Raw genomic sequence first — 16,651 nt, forward strand, 5'->3', positions numbered from 1 at the left:
TTGTAGTCTATTAAAAAACATATGATTGTACCCAGCATTGTGTTTTTACATTAGAATTGGTTAAAACAAGGCACTTGTTTGTTGAGTTTTTTTTTAAACCAGTCAGAAAAAAGACATCTGTGTAAACTTGTATTCCATTAAAAAAAAAAAAAAAAAAAAAGAGCAATTTATCTCACATTTTTTAAGATATTACATTAGAGTTATATATGACATCATAGTAAGATATTCAAAATCAATCATTACATTCAAAAGTGGGGTTATATTTCATGATAAAGACTGAACATTTGCCCACAAAGTCATAAATAAACTGCTGTTACGTCTTTTATCAACCTCGAAGCCACGATAGGATTTACTTAGAAGTTCAAGTGGGAGATTCTGACAGCTCTCCTCCAGCTCTACGTGATCTACCCCCAGTAAATGCTGAGCTAGTTAGCTAACCTGTCTAAAACAGGAAGGCAATCAAGACTTCCCGCTCTTTTTGTCTTTTATGAGCAACACAAATGACACGGCCCACTGCTATTTTTTTTCCAAAAATGGCACAAAGTGGTGGTTTTTCTTCCACCAAAAAAAATCTTTGATGTCTTTACATTTCTATTCAGCCAGAGTACAGATAGCATATTAGCTAGACACCAGCCCTTTTTTGTTGTTGTTGTTTTTCTAACCCACAGAATTAACATTAACTATACCTGAGTAAATTTGGCAGCTGCTGTTGTCATTATAGGCAGTAAAATCGACAGTCGCTCAATTAAACTTTCACTTGCTACAGCTAGTTATGAAGTTGTTCATTACTTATGTAATAATTAGAATTGTGGCTTTTTCGATTTGACAATTGTGGTCTTTCAAGTCATGATTTTTATATAAAAATGATTAAGCAGTCAGCACTGCCAGATACCGTAATGGTTCTCCTCATTTGTAACAATTAAGCTGGTTTTATACTCGGTGTCAAAGTGCTTCTAACTTTAACCGAAACCGACGATCCGACACTCACATCCAGTTCACGCCCTGATTGGCCAGCTGTGCAGAGGTTGGTAAAGGAGCCAGGGGTTGAACTTCTCCCTTCAGCTGTCTTTTTTTTCATTCTTGACACAATTATTTCCGTCACTTTTCATGTGAACAATCGAGCGCAACGCTATGAATGTCTTTCTGGAGAGACTGACTGAAAATGTACCCGGTTATTCCCATATTTCAACGATACTGTGTCTACCCCTTCTCTGGGATAGCTGGCTTTTTACCTGCCTTCGAGTGTGGCCAGAATAACTTTTGATCGAAGACGTGGTAAGACGACACGTCCTACAAAGTAGTCCTGACAGAGCATAAACCGGCCCTTAGCGATCTCACTGTCTTTGTCGCCAATCGGCATCCCTGCTGCTCAGATGTGATAAGGTGCTTTTAAGGTGAATGCTCACAGAAGCTCATCACTGGGTAACAAAATGGCAGCTAATAACCTTACTTCACCCTGTGCTAATTTTCAGACGGTCTTTCGTGGCAGTAAGGTTTTCCTAATGGAGATGACATTATGAATGATTTTTTTTTTCTGCCCCCACATACTCCCCGCTTGCTGCCACGGTTCATGGAATCCGTCATGCACCTTTGCCGCGATCACACCAGTGTTTTGTGAAATCGCAGCGGAGGTTGTGCATCATGTGAATGTAAATGCACAAAGCATGAGAGAGACAAATTAAAGGTCAGCTTTTCTTTCCTCCAATCTCCTTCTTTCTCTTTTTACTTCTACACAGCTTTGGAAAATTCTCTGGAGTTTATTTGTAGATTGAAACAGTGGAGGAGAATGGCTTGTAAGTGTTTCCAGCCATTTGGGTTTTTCCATCGATTCCACTCACTTTTTGGTCTAGTCAGCACCTTAAGGACATATACCTTTTTTGTTTGTCAGTTGCAGTTTATTATCACTTTGTTAAATTGCAAATAATGTCTGCTATAACTAATTGTTTCCTCTCTCAGACGGCCACAGCGATGACAAATAGAAGGAACTGGGATACGAAACAGATAATGGTTATTTGTTCTGGAGAATGAGCAGTGCAACATCAAAGGCAGGATTAAGAACTGGGTAGGAGAAGAAGCACAGTAAGATGAGAGGTATTGTGGGACTCGAAGCATTAGGCAGCTGGATAACAAGCAAGAGAAACTCTGTGAACCCAGACACTTGAGAGTCCCAGTCAAGTTAAAACAGAAATAAAGGGAATACATCTTCCCATTCTGGAACCACTGAAGTGGGTGTTGAGTCATTTGACTGAAGAGAGGATGAGGAAATGTCAAGAAACTGTGCCTGTGAGAATACACATCTCTCGAAGGAATAGTAATAAAGACTCTGCTGAAAGGCCTCGAGATTTATGTGACTTGGACAACTGATCGGTGGTGGGATGCTCAGCTGTAGGGAAGAGGAGAATGAGAAGTGGAAACTAGCTTGTAGCAGCCACTGTCCCAGTGGATAAAACCACTACAGTGCTGTCACTGAGTCCCTCGCCAGTGCGTGGTGGTCTGGCAAGAGTCGGTGGGCCTTGACCAGGGGGAAAACCACGAACTGCCACCAGAGAGGGTCACAGTGGGAAAACCAGGGCAGCTGTCAGGCCAGCACAGTACAGTACACCACAGTAAAGACGAGCTGTTTTACAGTCGCTTCCCCTTTGTCGTTCTTGAACTTTGGGTCTTGGCACTTTTTCATGATTTCCTCTCCCTTTCTGTTTAAAAGCTGCAGTTTGCTGCCACAAATGGCCGCAGTAGGTCACTATATGTGTTGTGAGCTTATTTTTCTTTGTAACTTGGAATTCTTTAAGACCACGGTCCTTTTTTCTACATGGGCTCTTGAGGTGATTAAACCAGCACTGATGAGTCTAGTTTTCTCTGGACTCAACAGTTTTCTGTCATTATGGCTGCGACTAATGTTTTTTACAGTATCAATCAATCTATTGCTTTTGTTTTAAGCCGTGCTAGCAGCATGGCTCTAGGGCTGGCAATGTCGTTCTGTTCGTTGGTTGGTCTGCCACTTTGGTCCAGGATGAAATAACTCATAAACTTTTTCACGAGTTGTACATGGTGCCCGGAGGATGAAGTTTAATGACTTTGGTGATCCTTTGACTTTTCCTCTAGCGCCACCAGCAGGTCAAAATATACATTTGTTCTTTGAAATATCTCAAAAAATACGCAATGGATTGGCACAAAAATTTGTACAAACACTCATGCTTCTCAAACAATGTTTCCGAATTGCATTTCACCTGAGTTTCCCTCTACCGCCACCAGCAAGCTAACATGATGCTGTTATTGAAATGTCTCATGGACTGTTGTGAAATTTGGTACAAACATCCATAGTCCCGTGATGATGACATGTAACAATTCAGATCCCGCGAGTTCTTATCTAACTCCATCAGGATAGTAGGCCAAAACACAAAGATACTCAATTTATGGTGACTTTAAAACAGAAAAAAACAGACAATTCTCACATTTGACAAGCTGGAACTAAATAATATTTGGAATTTTTCCTTGATAAATGACTTAAATGATTAATCTAATTAATTGTTGTCCAGTGGTTCCAACAATCATCAAAACCTGAATGATATAATGCAACCGACTCCACTCTGCGGTCATTTTCGACTGTTTTTAATATTCCTTTCCACCCATGTATGTAATTCAGGGTGCACAAAACATTAGAAAACTATTTTTTTTTAAAAAGCAAAAAAAAAAAGCTGTGCAGTTGTACCCAATAAACTAGACACTCAGTCTGTGTTCACAGTGGAGGTGTTTAAGGAGGAGGTTAAGGGCAAGGTGAAGGTGAAGTTAATATATTTTTATGTAGCAGAGGGAAAGTCGAGCAATAAGTTATTTTTAAAATGAATAACAGTTAAGGGCAGACTTTTTTCAGTAAGGAGTCACTGTACTGTAGTCACATGTGAACATGTCCACTTGATCATGGACAGGGCCCCGAGGCATGGCCTGGATGGGGCTTCATTCTGAACACTGCTGGTTCCTCCAGCTGGGCCTACAACCTCAGCAGCATCACACACTCTGCCCCACCTGTGACAATAAACAGCTTTATTACCTCCTCCCGTCCACTGACGCCATTTTAATGCTTTCACTGGGATCATCCTGGGGACAGATCCAACCAGAGATGTTCTACTCTCCCATGCATTTACACTAAACCCCCTAAAGCTGACCTGGAAAAGAGTGAGATCAATTTTTTCTGGTAGGCCATGAAACTGCAAATATGACATACTTGGTTTGCTCTTTTTTTTTTTTTTTTTTTTTTTTTTTTTTTTTGGGTACTCATTAGACCACCGGGTGAGTATTTTTAATTGATCTGCTTCTTTACTGAAAATTAAGTAAGTGCGTATTTACACTACGATTATTACCTTGGACTTAATCTAACCTAACAAACTGAGCAGTGAACTGTATCTTGCCTGCTTTGTTGGACTCAGTGTTTGACTCAGTCAAATACACTTGAAATACCATGAACAGCTGACAGGAAGTGATTTCAGATGCAGCATCTTGTCTGTGTCTCTTAGATTCTCTGTGTCCATTCAGGTTTTTCAAACTGATTTCTTTTGGATGCGGTAAAACCAGCAAACCAGGACATCCCTACTATCACACCGTCTTCCCTGCGCTCGGGGCTTTATTCAGACCCAAGCTTTACAGACTTCATTGAGATACAGTGAGCGTATACTCATATAAATCCAGTCTTCCATACATGCGCACACGGCCGTAGCCTCTCATGTACAGTAGCTGAGACCTACACCTACATTTTAGGTTCATTGAGAGGTCAATGAATAGTTATTAGATTAATTGATCTCAGATGTGTGAATGGTTCCAGCCCCGCTGAGAAAGTTGTTCAAGTTCTTGCTCTTCTCTTTTACGACCTCTGGCTTATATGTCCATTTATATGTTTGTGTTTATTCTGCGACCATTTTCTGCCCAATCCTCATAACTCTTAGTCACACAGACTCATTAAATGGATTAATTGGCTGCTCTGGGCTTTTCTTTTTCCATCAGGTTATCTACCTGTTTTGGATCAAGTTTGCACTAGTGTATAGTAACATGATCTCGCCCTTTTCTTTTTTTAAATCTCCAGTTGAACAATGTAGGCGACATACAGTATGTCGCTCTTTTCAGGGCAGTGTAAAAGACGGCTCTGTAGGTTGAGGAGTGTTAAAGAGCCACACACATGGTTTTCCTAAGCTGTAAATTTTATGGATAATTTCTGATGTGGTTACAGATTTATACCCCCCAACTAAACACAGCAGCTGCAGGTAATTACTCACTCACCCTCCTTACTCTACCTCCACTGTGTCTCTTCTACTTGGTCTGTCTTTCTGGCTCTGTTCACTGTGGCCTTGGATTCATTCACACGGCCAGTTGAGATGAGAAAGTGACACAAGTTTATGTAGTGACACTGAGACAAGACATTGAGAGAAGAAATTGAACAGTACAGTTGAATTCTAGCGCAGACGAACTCTTCAGACCAGTAATATCATCTTCCACTTATGGTCAGAGTAAAGTACCTTTTGTGCGATTACGCTCATTCAGCATTTGAGGTTTTGATACTAGGGCTGTTGTTAAATTAAGAATATTGCATCTTCAAAATGTCAATATTTCAACAACTCTGGAAAACAGCGGACTGTAGTTTTAGCTCAATGACTCAATGAAAAAACTGAGCTGACCTGGAACAGTGATACATTTTTTTTTTGGTAGGCAATGAAACTGCAAATATGACATACTTGTACTTTTAGCAACATGGTTTGCTCCATTTTTTTTTTTTCCTTTTTTTTTTTTTCTTGGTACTCAGACCACTGAGTGAGTATTTTTAATTGATCTGCTTCTGTACTGATAATTAAGTAAGTGCGTATTGATAATTGAGCCACTTTAATAAGGAACGTTTTGTGCAGAAACATGTCATTCGAGTCAAGTTACCACTGCTAAATTAAGTCTTACAGCTACAGTATTTCAATGATGGTAACTGCCTCAGGCAGAGAAGACTTGATGCCACTTTTGCATTTTTGTACCACAACATGGAGGATGCGCTGACCCTGATGCCCATCTGATAGCGATTTTGTCCTCTATAATGTCTTCTAAGCTGATGATAAGCATATGCATTTTCTTAAAAGTGTCAAAAACTTAAATCCCAAAAGTGAATAAAAACATGGCCGAGGAGTGCCTGAGTTTTGAAGTACGCTTTTTGCAATGTCAAAATAATGACATACGACTCACTTTTGACCTCTACAACAACTTTTCCCGAGTGTTTTTGAAAGGACTTTACTTACATACTTGTACAGAAACGGGACAGCCACTTCAGAGCTGGCTTGGCAGCTTGTTGCGAGGTCTTCAAGTTAAGTTTTAAACTCCAGTGTTTTCAACCAAAGAAAAGAGGTGGTTATCTATCCCAATATAGACATAGATGTATCTTTAGATGTAGATAGAGAGACATAGATATATATCTACAGATGTAGACAGATAGAGAGAGATGTAGATTGGGTTTTGTGGATCTAAAAAACAAACTTTCATGCTATGATTATTGTGGTCAAAAATATCACCGTAAACAGTATAAACACGACAATCGTCAAACTTCCCGGAAACACAACTATTAGAGCTAAAGTATAGTAAAAGTACTTTACACTACGATTATTACCTTGGACTTAATCTAACCTAACAAACTGAGCAGTGAACTGTATCTTGCCTGCTTTGTTGGACTCAGTGTTTGACTCAGTCAAATACACTTGAAATACCATGAACAGCTGACAGGAAGTGATTTCAGATGCAGCATCTTGTCTGTGTCTCTTAGATTCTCTGTGTCCATTCAGGTTTTTCAAACTGATTTCTTTTGGATGCGGTAAAACCAGCAAACCAGGACATCTCTACTATCACACCGTCTTCCCTGCGCTAAAGGGCTTTATTCAGACCCAAGCTTTACAGACTTCATTGAGATACAGTGAGCGTATACTCATATAAATCCAGTCTTCCATACATGCGCACACGGCCGTAGCCTCTCACCTACAGTAGCTGAGACCTACACCTACATTTTAGGTTCATTGAGAGGTCAATGAATAGTTATTAGATTAATTGATCTCAGATGTGTGAATGGTTCCAGCCCCGCTGAGAAAGTTGTTCAAGTTCTTGCTCTTCTCTTTTACGACCTCTGGCTTATATGTCCATTTATATGTTTGTGTTTATTCTGCGACCATTTTCTGCCCAATCCTCATAACTCTTAGTCACACAGACTCATTAAATGGATTGATTGGCTGCTCTGGGCTTTTCTTTTTCCATCAGGTTATCTACCTGTTTTGGATCAAGTTTGCACTAGTGTATAGTAACATGATCTCGCCCTTTTCTTTTCTTTTTTTAAATCTCCAGTTGAACAATGTAGGCGACATACAGTATGTCGCTCTTTTCAGGGCAGTGTAAAAGAAGGCTCTGTAGGTTGAGGAGTGTTAAAGAGCCACACACATGGTTTTCCTAAGCTGTAAATTTTATGGATAATTTCTGATGTGGTTACAGATTTATACCCCCCAACTAAACACAGCAGCTGCAGGTAATTACTCACTCACCCTCCTTACTCTACCTCCACTGTGTCTCTTCTACTTGGTCTGTCTTTCTGGCTCTGTTCACTGTGGCCTTGGATTCATTCACACGGCCAGTTGAGATGAGAAAGTGACACAAGTTTATGTAGTGACACTGAGACAAGACATTGAGAGAAGAAATTGAACGGTACAGTTGAATTCTAGCGCAGACGAACTCTTCAGACCAGTAATATCATCTTCCACTTATGGTCAGAGTAAAGTACCTTTTGTGCAATTACGCTCATTCAGCATTTGAGGTTTTGATACTAGGGCTGTTGTTAAATTAAGAATATTGCATCTTCAAAATGTCAATATTTCAACAACTCTGGAAAACAGCGGACTGTAGTTTTAGCTCAATGACTCAATGAAAAAACTGAGCTGACCTGGAACAGTGATACATTTTTTTTTGGTAGGAAATGAAACTGCAAATATGACATACTTTTACTTTGAGCAACATGGTTTGCTCCATTTTTTTTTTTTTCCTTTTTTTTTTATCTTGGTACTGATTAGACCACCGAGTGAGTATTTTTAATTGATCTGCTTCTGTACTGATAATTAAGTGCGTATGGATAATTGAGCCACTTTAATAAGGAACGTTTTGCGCAGAAACATGTCATTCGAGTCAAGTTACCACTGCTAAATTAAGTCTTACAGCTACAGTATTTCAATGATGGCCACTGCCTCAGGCAGAGAAGACTTGATGCCACTATAAGGTACAGACAAAATTGATGAGACAAAAAAAGGTTAAGAAAAAATGGATGAGTGTTTCCATTGTGTGGTAGCTGATTTTATTTATTTATTTTAACATCGATTCATTACCTCCAATTTTGAGGATCTTCGGTTCATAACACTGTGAAAAGGAGCATTTCAAAACTGTGCTTTCACTTTTGCTTGTAGATTAACACCAATCCTCAACTGACTGAGGTACTGAAGTGCCTTTGACCGGTGATGCGTTCACTCACTGTTATATGCACTGAAGTGTATTTTGAATGGTGATGGAATCGCTTAGCTTAGGAAAAAAGCTAACAAACTACACAGTCATTGACCATGAATCTTTGAACTGCACTGAGCGAGGATTTGAATCAGCAAACCAAGTTGTGATTTCCTCCTCCACTGTAATGGAGGAGAAACACAACACTGAGCGTGCACCTGTATGCCTCTTTGCACAAAAGCGACAGACAAATGAATAAATCTAAATGTAGCTGCTGATGACTCAGCAGGCGTGAAATAACAGGAAAGTAATGTCTAGTGGGAATCAGTGCTAACGATACCAAGGTAGGCTAACTAACATTTTCGGAGTAGAATACAAATTGTTGAATGTTGGAAAGGGACAGCTTGAATTCTTGATGGTTGATAACTAGCGCTATGTGATACAGCAATTTAAAAAAAACGCTTTGTATCAATGTTTGTAGGATACTGTATAAGTATAGTGGGATTTTTTTTTTCCCGCCCAGAGACTCAAGGTGTTGACACGGTTTCCACAGATATGTTCAAATATGGTTTTATAGTCTCTCTACTACAGCTGTAGTGTCATTACAGTTTATAATGTCTTACACACAGAAGTGAGGAGATTTAAAATTGCAGTTCTACTTGAAGTGAAGGATATGAATATTTCCTGAAAGAGCTTGTGGTTAGGTCATGGCATGCGTCTACGACCCCGTGTCACCTGTGTCTCATCAGTGAGCATTTGCAGGCCGATGAATCAGTAAGTACATGACCTTGGCAGTCCGTGGCATTAGGTGCACTCAGTACACTCTCCCAGCCTGCACTGGGGTGAGGTCCCACCATGCGCTCATGCCCATAACTCAACTGCAGCCAAACCAACTCATTAGTGAAACAATCCTCACCACGCACTGGTGTGTGTATATGTGTGTGTGTGTGTGTGTGTGTCTGATTGAGCAAAATGAGAGAGTACCGGGTGAGATTTCATGTTTTTTTGGAAGATTTGTCATCATAAGCTCAGAATGCATTATATTGTTACAATATCTCTTGTATTCCAACTACCTGTAACATTTTCCGATTTGCTAATATTTTCCATGATATTTTCCCATACTCGCTCAATGACTTCCAACACATTATCCACACATTATCCAGTCTTGCTTGCACAATATTTATTCATGTTACACAATATTCCAAATGAGTGCCCCTGCTTAATGTGCTTATTAACCTTCTATAAAGCAGACATGTTATGAATGTGTGTGTATATGCAACACCTCAAAACTGACTGTGAGGACTTTTATGAGGAATGTTCGCAGTTCAGTGAGCACTTTGGCAAACGCAGTTGAGTAATCCATTTATAGACACTTTGCCTTTCTGTCAGACATGGTTAAATCATTAAAACGTGTGGATGATACGACTTTAACGCTGTGCGACAAAGTGCTCATTAGCATCCACAGGCCCATATGGTCCCATGAGCAAAGCCATGAACACAAGGTTCACAGAAACAGATTGTCAGCTCTGTGTCAGATCTTTGTCAGAACCTCTGTCAGATCTTTGTCAGATCTTTGTCAGATCTTTGTCAGATCTTTGTCAGATCTTTGTCAGATCTACGTCCGCCCCAACATCAGACAAATGCAGGTTTTTCAATCAGAGAATCAACTTCCTGACCATTGGGGGTTGACTAAAATATTGTAGTTTGGAAAATCATTTATTTAGTGTAACCAGATTGGTTTTTAGTCTTACTATATCATCAACATGTGGTACGTAGAGGCAAGTTTGTTTTCTAAAGCACCTTTCAGCAACAAAGCAAAACAAAGTACATCACATAAAACATAAAAGGCATTTAAGAAAAGTGAAGATGTATAAATGTGGGGTACCCAGGGCCTTCGTGTGAATGCATAACATCAGCAAACGCGAACAAAAAGTTTCGAAATAAATCCCTAAGAGGCCATTCGCCAAAAATAGCTGCTATTGGAGAATTCTGCAGAAACTGTGATGGACTGGTCACCAGGTTGCAGCCTGACTTTTAGTCAAGGCATGCAGGGATAGATTTCAGACCCTGCAACTGTCAAAAGGATAAGCTGTTGAGAAAAAGAATAGATGGATTCTGCGTAACCCCAGATAACGTTTGTATTTCAATTGATTGTTCCTACAATATTTATAAAGGGCAACTACATAATGTAGTTTAGGTTCGGCAAGAAAAGGGCACTGTGAGGAAACTTCATTGTGGTGAAGTATGAAATTAAATCAAGGTTGACAGTTACTTATAGGACGCCAACTCCGACTTCCGCCAATCCACCACCCTGACCTACACACCCTTCATTTCCTCTGTGCTTCGTGAAGATCGCACCACTTCCTGTATTGGCTCTGAATGTTAACCTTGCAGTAAGGCCGTATGTAAGGGACCAGTATACTCCATCCAAAATGCTTGTTGGATGGTGGGATAGCTTCGGAAAAACCCTCCCCCCACAACTTTCTGACATCCCAACCAGGGGGGTCTGTGTCCAACCATTTCTGTAACTTATTTTAACTGACAATCCAACATTCACACCCACTTCATGCTGTGATTGGCCAGCCTTGCAGAGGTGAGAAAGTACACATGGTTTGAATTTCTGTAACTCTTTTTTTCATTCGTTACACAACTATTTGTGTCACTTTCCATGTGAACACCAGAGAGCAACACTATGAATGTCTTTCTCGAGAGACTGTCTAAAAATTTGCACCGCTATCTCCGTTTTAAATGATATCAACACAGCCACAACACAGCATCATCTGGCAAGGAACATGGTGGCCAGTCAGCTAGCATACTGTACATTCCAGGTAGGTATTTCTACTGTTAACCTTGTGATCATAGCAGTGGGAGATAAAATAATTGCTGCCGTGAGCTGTAAAATCCTTTGTCAGGATATTATAAACCGCTGGGCAGTGTTTTGGCATCTAATAACTCTTCAAAGTTGTGGATATACTCAAACCGGGCTTCCTGGATTGGATTTCATATGGTTCCTGAAGCAACATACCCCCACCAATGCAGCCTTGATGCAGGGCTGTTTTCTGATTAATGTGCTGCTGAATCATGTTATATAAATGTTGTTCAAAGGGAAACTGAGTTGGGGGGAGAAAAAGCAGCTATACATGGTTTTACAATAACTTACAAGTTCATGTAGTGACTGACCCCTCAGATACGTTTGTTTTTGCATTTAAAGCGTACAGACATATTAACACATCAAAAGATAACTATAACGGACAGTACTAAGTAAAGTACCGCTGGGACTTCCTGTGTATTTTTGATGAACTAAAATTAGAAAGCTTCAGATAAGTGAGAAAATGTCTTCAGGAATACACATTGACTGCAGATCTGCAAGAGGTTTTGACACTGAGATCAATTAGTGTTGCATCTTCATAATTGGAACTGATGAAGTCTCTCAGGTGAGTGTTGAAACATCCTCAAAATTACAAAAAAAGTCCTTTTCCATCGACATGATTAGATATCCTGTGACTTGAATGATTTGAGACATAATAGATGTGAATACTTCAAGGCCAAGCTTTACAATACATGGGAACTATTAACCTGGTACCTAATGCTTCACCTGATAATCCGGTTGGGTGGTTGACATAAATCTACGTACGATCTACTAAACGTACTATCTAGACTATATCCATATACATTTTAACAAATGATTAGACTTCCAACTCCTTGTTTCCATAATCCTCCATTAGACGCAAGTGTCCAACTTACCTCTGAAAAATCCAGTTTATCATCTTTCATTTCTTTTGTTAGCTTTATGGGATGTGAGGTGCAGAACAGTCAGAACCTAACTTTGAGAGTGTTCCAGTTCTTCTCTTATTAATAAGCGGCTATAAAGGCAATAGCAGGGGAAAATCAAGTCATAACAAATGTACAGTTCATTTTTCCTGTCCTGTCTACATGAAGAATTTACTGCTATGACTTTGAACTAACAACCAAATAGTAAATCTTGCCCACTAGAACAAAGCAAAGGAAAAAAGTAAGTGTTCATCTCATTATAAAGAGCTTATTAGGTTGTGTTTCTTGTTATGCCACAGACACATTACTGTGTGAAGTAATACTTCGCAAGGGTGCATTTTAATTGAATCCTTGCCTTCTGTTCTAGCTTAATAGCGACTATTCAATGATTATAGATGTTTCAGTCTATAAATCAATTCAGCTTTCTCTCTCTCACTCACACACTCAGGACTGGACTCAATTATTTGGCCCTGTTGGGTCGAATTTGATTGTTGAACAAGCAAATGAGACATGACATGGAAAAACATATCCCTTTTTATATGAACCTGAAACTGCTTTAAGTGTGAGCTGTGCCTGCCCATTTGACTTGATGTATTCTTCGGGAAATTGATACAACCTTTTATTCTTTTAAGAGTCGTTTGAGGCCCCCCGACATCTTTATTCATTGTTATGTATTTCTTGGCATGAGCAGAGCTGAACACCAAATACTTTGTTTATATAGTCATCATACAAATAAAAGCACACCAACAGAATAATGAAATGATTTCTGCGTATGGTTATAGTCTGCAAAAGCTAGTTTCAATGATCTGTTGGGATTCATTGGGATTACTGGGAGTCACTTGCCATCTAACACATGTAAAGGAATTTACAGCTGTCCCTGTGCAAACACACGTACAGTTTCATAGGACATAATGATTTTGTGTATACAGTATATTATATTTTTAAAGAGCTCAAAGAAGAGTACCATGTGTGTTGGTGGGATATTGCTGGTGAAAAGTGCACCCTGTGGGGTGTCCTGGGTGTCCTCATCAGCTAATCCAAACATCAGTCAAATGCCGGGACACTTCGATTCAGTTTATAGAATCAATATGACTACGGAGAGCTCATTTCAGGTAAACAGAGACCCGACTTCCTCTGCTGTGCCTTTTAAAGACGCTACAAGTCCTGTTCCTGAACATGAATGCATCGTAGTCAAGTTAATTGCGATACATTGGAATATTTAAACTAATCCCAGTTAATAGGGCAATTAGCAAGTTTTACTAGAATGGAGCAACAGAACACCAAGATAATGTAGCATTAGCAGGGCTAAAGCTCCACTCAAGTTGTGGGATTGATGGTAGCCAAGAGATTCCCCTGTTTGCAAGCGTTGCATCACCAGACAACTGAAGATGCTAATAGCCAGTGTTACTACAGTTGAGTGTAATTTACATACTTATTGTATGATTATTTACTGTTGACTATATAGTTGTGAGATCAGCAGAGTTGGAGGTAGAAATAGCGCATTTACCAAATTAGTACTAAATTAGGGTAGGGTTACCTTGAATAATGGACTTAACATGATACATCCATATCATATCAGATGGATGGATGGATGGAGATTGAACACTATGAATCCGCAAGATGCAATATAGCGCATAGCCCAAGGAGACAGTGTCAGAAAGTAAGGTCAGCAGCAGTTCTGGATTGCCACAACAATGGGGGAAAGTGTGGACGAGAATCTTAATAGAACTTTATTTTCTAAACTGTGATCTCGACATCAGCATTACCGTAAACTCCTCAAATGTCACCTTGGTTTCTGTTTACGCTTTGCAAAAACGGAAGTTCACAAGAGAGATATTCCGTTTTCTGCCAGGGATGATTAGGCCCTAATCTGCCCCCGAGTGGATATAAATTTTAATCCGCCAGATCCACACAAAGCTTGCAAGCAACTATGTGAACGACGACACAGGTGTTGCAACCACTGTCTACGTATACGTGTTGGTAAAAAGCAAGTATATAAGTGACCTAAAACTCTCTCCAGTGAATTTGGGTTTAATCACCAATCCAATGTTAGCTAACACAGACCATACCTAGCATATCATTAGTAGGGCTAAGCTACAGAGGGACAAAAATAGACTTTCATAACATTTCTGGAGCTGCGTTACCGGTCATCCAACATCAGACGACAAGGCACAAAATTAACATAAGATTAGTGGGCCTGAGCTGTAGGGCATGTTATTGGGGCTACCAGCAAGCTTGTTAAAATGACCATCATAAACCACATCTAATTAGTTACTTGATACAAAATGTCCTGCTGTTTATCAAGTAGCTTCGGCCAAATCACCATTATAATGTTCAAGAAAGTTCAAGCAGAATAAAAATGGTAACGCCCGTAGTTGACTATGGAAACAATAGTAGTAACCTATTGCCCAAAACCAAGCCAGTTTCCTGTCAAGTCTGGCCTAGAGCAAGACACTGTCAGTCTTGTAGCCAGTATTTTTTAACATAACCAAATCAAACTGGTAATCTAACTCTTGGTCCTGCTGCTGCTTTGATGCATATTCTGAACCTAGATGTTACCAAACCTTCATGATCTGGTCTAGTGACAGTTAATCTCAGACTCAGCTGGGGTAATGCACAGCTCTGGCCACTACAGTGTTATGGCCCAGGCTTCTTGGCAAGTGTTGCCGGGAAGCTCATAATGTGATGGAAATGTGCCAGCATCCTGAGAGCTGACATGGAGAAAAATAGAGCAGTGAGTGAATGCTTTGGTGTTCTTTTTACTCACCCACTCAACCTCATAGTGTCCTCCTGCCACCGCCTCAGTTAATGGGATATATCGTGAATGATGGATTTAAATGATTGATATCTTCTAATTAATCACTTTGGATTCGAAAAAAGTAATTTTTTCTCGCCTCCTCTCTATTCTTCTCTTAATATATCAGTTTGTCCCAGAAGCGGAGATGCTGGTGAACAGACTGAAACAACTCTCGAGCCTGGTTGCTGTCCAGGCAGAACAAAACTTGTGGTTTTCTATTCGCATGAAGTGGAGCTGGTCCACATTCTGGTGGGTAAAAATAATGAGAGGCTGACCGGGACAGAGTGTGCGGTGAAGATGCTGAGGTGAGGAAGGGAGGGGAGTGAGGGAAGCAGGAAAGGACACAGGGAGCATGGAAAAGGGAGTGGCAGAAAGAAAAGGACACAGGGTGCTAGATAGGCCACACACTCACAATGATGTAAAGAGTGAAGTTGTAGAGAAATGGAAGCAGGCACAGTTAAAATTTTGATTTTTTTCCCAAGACATTACAACAATTAATCGACTAATTGTTTAACAGAAAATTAATCAACTACTATTCAGGTGAAAGGTGGCAGTATGCTTTAAATAAAGTGCTTTGATAGTGCAGCAGCATCTCTCCCACCACAGCTTTCCCAAATTGAAACTGAGGTTACTGTCCAGCAAGCATTTTAACTTTATGGAGCTATTGGCCAGGTGTTCAGAGGAGAGAAAGTGGGCACTTCTTTCTAAAATTCTTTTTTCAGTCTTCACACATCTACTTTTTGTGCATACAACCAATTGCAACACCATGAATGTCTTTGAGGAAACACAATCCAAAATTCCCGCCCCTCTCTGTTCTGTAAGTCTGTACATCCACTCAATTTGCAAGTTAACAAACCTGAGTGGAATTTAAGACACTCACTCACACTTTGCAAAATATTGCAAAAAGTTTTTAGGCTCGGCTGAGGTGGTGATGTTGGTATATCGAGAAAAGCCAAATGCGACCAAGTGTAATGAAAATAGACTTAGAAAAAAATCATGACGTACGTGAAGCTTGTGACTTCAAAAAAGCGGCAGACGAAAACATCAGATCAGTGTGGAGCAGTGAGGCGACTGTAAGGTTCCCTACGTTACACATGATTTTCCATCCTTTGAGGTTTGACTGGAGTTCTTTTAAGTTACTTCATCTGGTTGCATCATCCTCTTCTATTATAGATTTAACGCCACCACCTGTTTATCTGGATCCGCCAACTCCCAATATTTACATAACAGTAGTTGATTGAAAACGCATTACATGCATCAAATCACATTTTCTTTTGCTGTTTTTCTGGAAATTTGGTTAAAATTTGTGCAACATTTGGATAGAAACTTGACATATGACAGCAGGAGTAGTGTGGGCATTCAGAGCAGGTCCAATATAAACATTTCTGCCTTTTACATGTGCTCAAACAACACTTAGTATAAAGTATTTAAACCTGCAGTAACTGTTTTTTCTTTTTTTTTTTTTTCTTTTTTTTGACAGTTATTGGTATGGTAAGTTGGTATGACAAACTTCTTGGCAGACAACTTATTTACATACCCAGTAATTACAGAACATTATCTTTCATTCATTCAGAGTTGTGTTTCTAGCCACCTAAT

The 16,651-nt window shown here is 39.8% G+C and overlaps 1 protein-coding gene across 3 annotated transcripts in view; it reads left to right on the top strand.

Annotated features, from left to right (window-relative positions):
- Positions 1–16,651, top strand: part of LOC120794859 (galanin receptor 2a) — a 137,783-nt gene that overhangs the window by 73,682 nt on the left and 47,450 nt on the right. The window contains exon 2 of one of the 3 annotated variants that reach the window (XM_040136252.1): positions 15,183–15,304. The exons of the other annotated variants lie outside the window; for them this stretch is intronic. The gene's annotated coding sequence lies outside the window, so the exon portion shown is untranslated. The remainder of the gene's footprint in view (positions 1–15,182; positions 15,305–16,651) is intronic. 3 annotated transcript variants of the gene reach the window in all.

This window comes from Xiphias gladius, chromosome 9 (genome assembly GCF_016859285.1).
Source record: "Xiphias gladius isolate SHS-SW01 ecotype Sanya breed wild chromosome 9, ASM1685928v1, whole genome shotgun sequence".
NCBI classification, from domain to species: Eukaryota; Metazoa; Chordata; class Actinopteri; order Istiophoriformes; family Xiphiidae; genus Xiphias; species Xiphias gladius.